The sequence below is a fragment of the Sceloporus occidentalis genome, unplaced genomic scaffold (assembly GCF_023333645.1).
Source record: "Sceloporus occidentalis isolate IW3139 unplaced genomic scaffold, rSceOcc1.0.p SCAF_15, whole genome shotgun sequence".
Classification (NCBI taxonomy): Eukaryota; Metazoa; Chordata; class Lepidosauria; order Squamata; family Phrynosomatidae; genus Sceloporus; species Sceloporus occidentalis.
The window spans coordinates 1,961,737-1,972,963 of NW_028316995.1; positions in this window are offsets into that span (position 1 = coordinate 1,961,737).

Below are 11,227 nucleotides of genomic sequence, written 5' to 3' on the forward strand. Positions count from 1 at the left end.
ATAAAATGGACTGTCCCAAGAGGGACACTTGGTAGGTGTCACCTAAAGTCTTCGCACATTCTGCGCACCACCTGATGCCAGGCTCCAGATTATGATCTCATATTTTAACATAGTAACAGAGTATTTCAGGGTGACTCCGAAAAGACCTCACTAGATCGAGAAGCTATTTCTGCTCTTATATCAGCATACAGTCTTTGCTAAAAAGTCATCTAACCAATATTTCAAGGCATCTATCGAATTTGAGAGCACAAAACCTGTGGATAGTTCATTACTCATCTATATTGGTCTTACTGTAAAGAACCCTTTTCGCTGCTTTAAGTCTGAATAGATGAACTCCTATTATTTGTACAGTTCTATAAAAGAACAGAGTGCATCAGGCAGCAGAATGCTGCAAAATGTATTTGAATAATGCTATCAAATCCCCTCTAAAAATGCCCTTTTCAATCCATGGTGCCCTTGTTAAAAATAGGTGCCCAGACCTGCACTGAAAATTCAAGGAGAGGTCTTACCATTGATTTAGACAAAGTTATATTTTCCTCTCCTGAGGCAATACATTTTTAAAACATGCCAATATCTTAGTGGCCCCTGTGATAGCTGACTGACATCAGACACTGTTGTCTGAGTTTATTATCTACAATTGTTCATTTAACGATATCCCTAAAACAACTCCATTTATGGTATACTTTACACATATATATTGTGACAAACCCTGTAGCATGAGTGCCATCAACATCACACTTTGGGATCTTAAGCAAAGTCCTCTAGGGCAATAAGGCTTAGGAACACCGACTTCTAGCAAACAGTGCTTTATTTTCAAAAGCTCAATTGAAACACCCCAAAAGAAATTATAAAATAAACAAACCTAGCTCCCAATTGGTGCCTTCTCTAACTATACTATGCCAGCCCAGACTGACCAGCCTTAATACCCACTAACTAGACCTCCCAACCAAACCCAGCTAAGCCAGGCATTGGAAAACCTCCCCCAGATGACACACAAAGGTCCAGACAGGCATTGCCTCACTTGGCTCAGGGATAGTCTTCTTTAGGGCCCCTCCTTGCCCCGCGGGAACAGGGGAACTTCATCTTCCCATTGCCCTAGCATAACATCTAGCCAGTATAACCCTTCTGCCCCCGTTCACAACCCCCAAACCCGTTAAGCCATAGGCATAAAAATTATACTAAATTGTACACCTTATAGTATGCTCCCTGGTGCTGGGAAATCTATATAAATTAGTTATTTCTGAAATCAGGACACCTGAATTAATAAACTTGGAGGGGATTTTTCCATCACTTTACCTAATTTTGTGAGGATTCAGAGGGAAAATGTAAAAAAAAATTAGTTTCTTTTTCTAATCTTCGCTAGTTTTTACTAAATTTCTCATTCTAAATTTTCAGCTAATCATCCAACTATGGTATCAAACGAAAGCTCTATCTCTCCTTGAAAAAACAATATATAGTTCATATGTGTACACTATTCACAGGAAAAGAGAATCATCGCTAAACCGACATACCCCAAAAATGGCAAAATTGCTCTGGGCTTTGAGGTACCAAAAACCCCTGGGATTGAAGTGGTTAAGATATTAAGTCCTGAGAAATATACATATGTGTGTATGTATACGAATATGTTAACTTAACTAAAATCTAAAAAAAAAAATAGAGTGCACAATCTAAAAAACAAAAAGGGATACAAATTCAGTGCAGGCCTGTTGATTCAGCTCCTTTTTGAGCAATATAGCCAAACTTTACACCAAACTTTAGATCACTACAGCTCGCGCTTGGCATTGCATATCGTGATCTTCAGCTTGTGCACAACTGCTTGGCCATGGAAAGCTCCCGACACACAGAGCTTGTGCTGATATTGCTTCCAGAGGTTGCTGCCACAACCACAAGGGATTCTGGGTAGGCACATCCAAATAAGGTTAACAATTTTCACCTTTTGCCTCTATATCCACTTTATACATGGATCCCTTGAAAGTAATTGCCCGCTGTACAAGACAGCCTTTAGACAAAACTCGGGAAGAGATGCAATAGCCAGATCACCACCCATGGACAGCTTTTTTTTATTTTTTTTATTTTTTTTTTAAACTTCTGTGGGGGACCATTTTAACCCCACCTGAAGGCCAGGGCCCAGCAATCCCCCTTGAACTGCTGCGGGGGACCGCCTGGATCCTGCCAGAAGGCCAGGGACCAGCGTTTCTCTCTTAAACTTCCGCAGGGAACCACCCAGATCCTGCCAGAACCCAGAGATCCCCCTTGAACTTCTGCAAGGGACCACCATATCCTGCCACAAGGCCAGAACCCAGAGATCCCCTTGTACTGTATGGACTTCACATGCTAAAGTCTTTTTTTTTTTTTTAGTGAACAACAATAAAGCCTGGCTGGTTTTTTTTGTTTTGTTTTTTTTGTTGGAGCTCAAGGCAGCAGAAGCCATAATACGATACTGAGTTCCCACACCATGGGAGGATCAGATCTTGAGCCCGAGCCAGAAAAATAGAACTCATTTGCTAGCCTTCTTTGAAAGTAGGAAGGCGCCAGAAGCCTGGCTGTTTCATTCTTTAGGGGACCTACCAGCATGAGATTGTGATACTAACTTAATAGTTGAGGCCTGGGGTAACCAAGAAATACCATTACATAAGTTATGGTGGGTAAAGGTGATGGAAAACCCTCCCACTAAAATTTAGGGGTATGTAGAAGCATAATTAAACACTCATCTACAGACACCAGACAAGCCAGAAGCCTTGTTGTTCCCTCAGAAATCTCATGGTGCTGCCACAACCACAAGGGATTCTGGGTAGGCACATGCAAATAAGCTTAACAATTATCACCTTTTGCCTCTATATCCACTTTATAGTGGTGGTCTGGCTATTGCACCTCTTCCCGAGTTTTGTCTAAAGGCTGTCCTTTCAAGGGATCCATATATAAAGTGGATATAGAGGCAAAAGGTGATAATTGTTAACCTTATTTGCATGTGCCTACCCAGAATCCCTTGTGGTTGTGGCAGCACCGCCTATTGGAATCAGTGTGTCTGAAAACCCAAACTCCATAATTAAGAGGGGTGTCCATTTACTTTTCGTCATGAAGTGTAAATATTACATGCACAGGATGGTTTTTTATTTTATTTATTTATTTATATTTAAAGTAGGGTGACCCCTCCAATCACTTCCGCAGGGGCCCTGCTGCTCATCTGTGTTTACCTATTGTGCAAGCAATGTCTCTTGTACTGCCCAGGCAAAGCAGGAACCCAGCAGCAGTGCATCAATTTATGCCATGTCACATGACCCTGCTCTGTTCCTGCTTCCACATTGTGGTACAACAGACATTGTTCGCACAGAGTTCAAGCAACACAGAGGGAAGCAGTGGCCCCTGCAGAAGTGTGCGAGTGGCACCAAGAGATCTGCAGAAAGGGGGTGGGTCTATGAACGAGTGTCTGTGAATGAGGGAATGAATGAGTCTGTAAATAAGGGAACTAATGAATAAGTGTGTGATAGCATGGATGTCTAAGTGAGGAAGAAGCATTGCACAGGGGGGCTGTTTGAGGCTAGGATGCCACAGCAGGCTGTTTGGGGGCAGTAGCGTACCTAGAGGGGGGACGGAGGGCCGGTCTGCCCCGGGTGCCGCTCCTCAGGGGGGTGCCACGGGTTAGGGTGACCACATGTCCCGGATCCCCGGCAGCCTCGTCACTTTTTTAAATTTTTACACAGAGGAGAGAGAGGGGCCTCTCCTCCGTGTAAAAATAAAAAAAAGTGACGAGGCTGCCGGGGATCCGGGACATGTGGTCACCCTAGCCTGTGGCACCCCCCCCCCCGCTAAATGTCGCGGTGCCGGCACGTCATGCTGAGCGCCGAAAATATGACGTCATATTTCGGCGCTCAGCAGTGAAGCAGCGCAGCGGTAGAGCAGGAAGCAGCGGCAGAGCAGGAAGACGGAGGCGTCGTGCTCCAACCGCAGGACTTCTGAATGGTAAGTCCAAAACCTTTAACTACAAAGGGAAGAGGGTAGATAGTGGGGGAGAGGGGGTTAGATATTGGAGAGGGGGGTAGATAGTGGGGAGAGGGGGGTAGATAGTGAGAAGGAGTAGAAAAGGGGGAAAGGTAGATAGTGAGAATGAGTGAGAGAATGAATGAATGTGTGGATTAATTGTTTGAATGATGGAGATAATTAATGAGTTTGTGAGAATGCATTAACGAATGTGTAAATTTGTGTGAATGAGAGAGAATAAATGATTGTGAATTAATTGTGTGAATTAATTATGTGAATGATTGTGAATTAGTGAGTGACTGTTAAAGTATGGTTATACATTGAGTAGCATTGTTCCATATGCTTGAAATCCATAAAGTTATTATGCTACTTAATGTATCTAACCAACAGAGGGCAGCATTCTGTCCGAACATATATTAGCCATATATGCTAGTGTGCTCATTTGCATTTATTCAAATAAAATATATTCCCATTATCCTTTCGTGTAATGGTTTAATACAAAAAAACCCAAAATAAATAGAAAAAAAGAGTTTGCAAGTTCGACAGAATTAATGTCCGTGAGTGCGGACATTTAACTGTTGCAGTGGGGAGACCAGCGGATCATGGGAATATACCGTATTTGCTCGATTATAAGACGACCCTGATTATAAGACGACCCCCCAAAATCTGAATATTAACTTAGGAAAAAAAGAAAAAGCCTGAATATAAGACGACCCTAAAGGAAACATTTTTTACCAGTAAATGTTAATTCATGTAAACTATTTTTTTAAATAAAAGAAAAATTGATTGAGAAAAATATTTTTTTTGTTTTTATTTCCTTGTATTTTCCAACCTGTCCCCCAGTTACGCACATCTGCCCCCAGGCTTGCCACACCAATATGGCATTGTGGCCCATGATATGCCTTTTAACCCTCTATATGCCACTGTGCCCCATGGTATGCCTTTTGACCCCCTATGTGCCACTCTGCCTCCAGAAATGCCTTATACCCCTGTATCCCATTCTGGCATTTAGGGGGTTAAAATGCATATTATGGGGCAGAGTGGCATATAGGGAGGTATAAGGCATTCCAGGAGGCAGAGTGGCATTAAGGGAGTTAAAAGGCATTGTATAGGGCACTCTGCCTCCAGAAATGCCTTATACCCCTATATACCATTCTGGCATATAGGGGGTTAAAAGGCATATTATGGGGCAGAGTGGCATATAGGGAGGTATAAGGCATTTCAGGAGGCAGAGTGCTCTATTAAATGCCCCCTTAACGCCACTCTGCCTCCTGAAATGCCTTATACCTCCCTATATGCCACTCTGCCCCATAATATGCCTTTTAACCCCCTAAGTGCCAGAGTGGCATATAGGGGTATAAGGAATTCCAGAAATGCCCTATGCCCCCATTTAACACACACACACTTACCGGTGCTTCCAATTTCCTGCTGTATTGCCGGGGCAGCGGGTTGACGTCTCCTTCCGCTGCAGCCGGAAGGAGGTGGAGTTGGCAGCGGGGGTTTGTCTGTGTCTGTCGCGCATACCTTCCCCGGTTGTCAGAGATCAGAGTTCCCTGCACCGGTGCGGGGAACTCTGATCTCTGACAGTCGGGGAAGGTATACGCGACGGACGCAGACAACCCCCGCTGCTAGCCACACCTCTGCGTAGACGTCAACCCTCTGCCCCGGCAATACAGCAGGAAGCACCGGTAAGTGTGTGTGTGTGTGGGGGGGGAGACAGGAGGATCCAGGTCCTCTGCAGCGGTGCGGGGGATCTGGATCTTAGTCTCATAATCAGACCTCTATTTGAGGTCTGATTAGAAGACGACCCCGATTAGAAGACGAGGGGTATTTTTCAGAGCATTTGCTCTGAAAAAAACCTTGTCTTATAATCGAGCAAATACGGTATTTTATTTAAATAATTAATAAATGAAAATTAACACACTGCCACATATGGCTAATATATCTTCGGACAGAATGCTGCCCTCTGTTGGTTTTACATTGAGTAGCGTAATAACGTATTATGCTACTTAATGTATCTTACCAACAGAGGGCAGCATTGTGTCAGAAGTTTTAATAAGTTATTATGCTAAGTTAAATGTCCGTACCAGCGACTTTGTTGGTCGCTGACACGGACTTTTAACTGTTGCAGCAGGGTCCCAGGTTGGTTTTTTTTATTTTTTCTCTTTTCTTTTCTTTCCTTCCTTTTCTTTTTCTTTTTTTTTCTTCATAGCAACTAGTGGTAAGGGGCCATGCGAGTGAGCCTATTGGTCGCTTGCACGGCCCTTTAACCTACGGATTTCTGCTCCCGTTATCCAACGCAGCATTGCAGGGGTTAACGGGAGCAGAAATCAGGAGTTAAAAAGCCCGTGCGAGTGAGCCTATTGGTCACCTGCAGGGTCTTCCTCTGGCATCAACCAATAATAAATAAATACTAAAGGAGGGGCTGGATGGTGGGATAAATATACAATGTGGGGCTGGCTGGTGGCAATACACAAGGGTGTGGGGGCATTAGGGCAGCCAGAACACATAAAATATTTACATATTGCTGACCAGCCCTGCAATATGGGGGATGTATAGACTGATGGAAGGGAACCAATCTGGGTTGGCGGCATCAATACACAAGGGGGCAGCTGGGGTCATTACATAAATCAATACTAAAGCGAGGGGAAGTCTGGGGGCATAAATACACACAGTACTTGCTGGGGGCGATACACAAGGGGGCAAAAACACAAAAGGGGGGGTCAACGACAGAGCAGGTGTGGCAGAGCCTGTCCTGGTGTGTGTTTGGGTGTTGGTGTGGCAGAGCCTGTCCTGCTGTGTGTGTTTGTTCATCCATTTTCTTGGCACTTTGCAGTAGCAAATGATGCCCAGAAGTAAGGATTGTGGTGAGGAGGGGGTGACAGGTGGTGCTGTCCAGGGGTTAGGCCTAGGGCAGCACTGAAGGTAAATACATCACTGACTCTAAGAACTCTTACATCTATTTATATATCATAAAATGGAGTTATACTATTCTCAAGTCAATAGTATGAAAAAATTGCTGCAGTATTTCTAGTGCTCTATGAAACTTTCCTTTTATTCACTTAAATAATATATATATAAGCTGGCCATGTGATGGCAGCATTGCTCTCTCCAGACACAACACATTAATAAAAGTTAAGTTTTATTGTACAACTAATGTTCTGCCAAAAAAATCTAACACAAATCTTTCCAGTGTATAGCTCTAAGATCTTTGTAGTATCATTAAATAAATGTGTTCAAAGAGAAAACAGGACTAATTTATCAGCATTCTGGTTTATTTCAATTCATCTGCGCTGTTTGCTGAAGATTAAATCAGCAATATAAAATCATGACGCTGTTTCTGCTTATTTGCATGTAAGCCCAAAAGATTTTTGTGCGGTGTTGTGTAGTTGTGTAAGGTCCAATGCACAAAGAAATATGTTGGCAAACTCCTGTGTCATTCAATAATGCCTGTTAGCCAACTTTAAAATAATCTCCGTAGAATAATACTGAGGGTTTAATTTACGTTTAAAATAGTCAAATCATTTAAGATCAATTCTGTTACAAACCACAATGCAAGGTTTATCGGGTTTAAAGTCAGTGGGTTTCAGCTTGAAAAAACTTTGCTCAGCAAAGAGAGAGAATTGCAGGGCTGGCAAGAACCTGCAAATTCCATAACGTTCCAAGTTTATCTGGCCTAGAAAGTCAGCCGTTAGCAAACAAATTCTCAGATTTGAAAAAAAAGGAGTGGGAATAAGAATGTTTATCACAGGAGAAGGGAAAATGTATAATACTGAGAAAAAAAAAGTTAAAATACAGCTCAGGGATAGTGTTAAGAATCATGTGTCACATGTAGTTCACCCAACTTCAACTTTGTAATTCAGTTTGTTATTCACCTTTTACAAACAATACAATTACATTTGTAACCAATTTCCTAAAATGGGTGTTTCCAGTATATTTAAATTTTAAACAGTTGGACCATTAAAAAAATGAATATTACCGTATTTGCTCGATTATAAGACGACCCCCCAAAATCAAAATACCGCAAATGCTCTGAAAAATACCCCTCGTCTTCTAATCGGGGTCGTCTTCTAATCAGACCTCAAATAGAGGTCTGATTATGAGACTAAGATCCAGATCCAACGCACCGCTGCAGGGGACCTGGATCCTCCTGTCTCCCCCCCCCCCACACACACTTACCGGTGCTTCCTGCTGTATTGCCGGGGCTCTGATCTGAACTCTGATCTCTGACAGCCGGGGAAGGTATGCGCGACGGACGCAGACAAACCCCCGCTGCCAACTCCACCTCCTTCCGGCTGCAGTGGAAGGAGACGTGAACCCGCTGCCCCGGCAATACTGCAGGAAATTGGAAGCACCGGTAAGTGTGTGTGTGTGCGTGTGCGCGTGCGTGTGCGCATGTGTGTGTTAAATGGGGGCATAGGGCATTTCTGGAATGTCTTATACCCCTATATGCCGCTCTGGCACATAGGGGGTTAAAAGGCATATTATGGGGCAGAGTGGCATATAGGGAGGTATAAGGCATTTCAGGAGGCAGAGTGGCGTTAAGGGGGCATTTAATAGAGCATTCTGCCTCCTGAAATGCCTTATACCTCCCTATATGCCACTATGCCCCATAATATGCCTTTTAACCCCCTAAATGCCAGAATGGCATATAGGGGTATAAGGCATTTCTGGAGGCAGAGTGCTCTATACAATGCCTTTTAACTCCCTTAATGCCACTCTGCCTCCTGGAATGCCTTATACCTCCCTATATGCCAATCTGCCCCATAATATGCATTTTAACCCCCTAAATGCCAGAATGGGATATAGGGGTATAAGGCATTTCTGGAGGCAGAGTGGCACATAGGGGGTCAAAAGGCATACCATGGGGCACAGTGGCATATAGAGGGTTAAAAGGCCTATCATGGGCCACAGTGCCATATTGGTGTGGCAAGCCTGGGGGCAGATGTGCGTAACTGGGGGACAGGTTGGAAAATACAAGGAAATAAAAACAAAAAAAATATTTTTCTCAATCATAGCTTTTATTTAAAAAAATAGTTTATATGAATTAACATTTACTGGTAAAAATTTTTTCCTTCAGGGTCGTCTTATATTCAGGCTTTTTCTTTTTTTCCTAAGTTAATATTCAGATTTTGGGGGGTCGTCTTATAATCAGGGTCGTCTTATAATCGAGCAAATACGGTATTAATTTAGGAAAAAAACAAAAAGCCTGAATATAAGACTACCCTATAGGAAAAAAGTTTTACTAGTAAATATTAATTCATGTAAACTATTTTTTCATATTTAATAAAAGCTATAATTGAGAAAAATATATATTTTTAAATTTCCTTTTATTTGCCAACCTGCCCCCCCCAGGTATGCACATCTGCCCCCAGGCTTGCCACTCTGCCCCCAGAAATGCCTTATACCCCCCTATATGCCCCTCTGCCCCATGATATGCCTTATTCCCCTATATGGCATAAGGCATATCATGGGGCTGAGTGGCATATAGGGGGTTAAAATGCATTTCTGGAGGTATATATATATATATATATATATATATAACTGCTAAAAGCAATCACACTCCTATCAAGCCAAGGCAGCCAGGACATGCTGGAACCTGGGGATGATAGTAGTGTGATTACAGCCTCCCTATGCCATGCTACAACCCCCACCCCTCTTACACATCCATGCTATCACACACACACACTCATTCACAAACATTTAAATACTCATTCATTCCATTAATCACACATACTTACCTAAAAACCCTCCCCCACCCCCTTACCTGAACTGCAGATCTCCCACTCGCAGACTTCTGCAGGGGCCCGGCTGTGCGAGCAACTTCTCTGGCCCCGCCCCCAGAGGAAGGAGGGGGGAGGTAGAGTTATGTGAGGACTCTGCTAGCTTCCTGTTCTCCTGGACGCTGCTCGCGACCAAAGCCCGGTAAGCAGCATGGCCCCAGCAGACATTTTTTTGAGGTCTGATTAGAAGACGACCTCGATTATAAGACGAGGGGTATTTTTCAGAGCATTTGCTCTGGAAAATACCTTGTGTTATAATCGAGCAAATACGGTATTATATTTTATTTATATAGGGCTTTATACAATACATACATTCAAGGGGTTTGACGAGACTATAATTGACAGACTAAGACAAACTGACACATTAGGTGGAGAGAGCCCTGCTAACTAAGAAAGTACAGCTTCTATGAAGAAGTGGGTTTTGAGATATTTCTTTAATGTTGGGAGGGAGGGTGAAAGCTGATGGTCCGGTGGAGGTAGGTTCCAGAGGTATGGGGCAGAAGGAAGAGGTGATAAGTGAGGAGGACAGCCTAAGTCCATGGGAAGAACTTAAAGATTGAGTAGGAGAGTATTTATTATGAGGGCGGAAATCCATGAAGGTTCAGTGTTATAGAGGGCCTTATATGTTAGTACAAGGGTTTTAGATTTAATTGTTAAGGTAATAGGTAATAGATAGCCATTGGAGGATTTCAAAAATAGAAAATGAAGACAATTTTTATTTAATGATAAATATATATTTTTTGAAATCCATCACAGGTCCACTTTATGGTTCCATTTAATATTGTGATATTTTAAATTCAATAACATAAATATGTATTTAGCAAGAACAGAGAACTTATAAAATGTAAATTCTCTATGTGAAATGGAAAACCCACCACCAACAGTTTATCAGTGATCGTATGTAACTAAAGAGAGGGGAGAGAGGGGAGAGAGAAAGTAACTGGCCCGTTGAATAGCGTGATAGCGGGGGGGGGCCTGATCGCCCAAGTGGGAGATCTACCCTCCCAGTTTGGCAGCAACAGGGCTGCCGCCCACCCTGAAGCTGCCACCCTTGGCCTAGTGGGCCTAGTCCAGAATATATCACTGCAAGGGAGCAAAAAAGAGACAAATGCATTTTGGTCTTATGCAGAGACAATTAGAAGATAAGGCAGCATTTCAACCCACCTCTTTAGCTGTAAACAAAATATCTCTGACGATGCCCCTTATCACCTCTTTATGACTGATGACTTGTTTTCATCTTTGCACCATTTAATGTTTGCCAATAGCTAATACGCAATCTATAATTAAAATATTTTTTTGCTGAAACATTTGAAATAAATAGTTTACGCGTCCTAGAAACAGATGTGTTAATGTAACAAACGTTTTAAGATGTGACAGGCCTCTTTGATCCAAGGAGAAATCGGACTGCCTTTTGGAGTCTAGAAGGAATCTTTTCTCCCTAAGTGGCAAAATCCCAAAAAATTTCT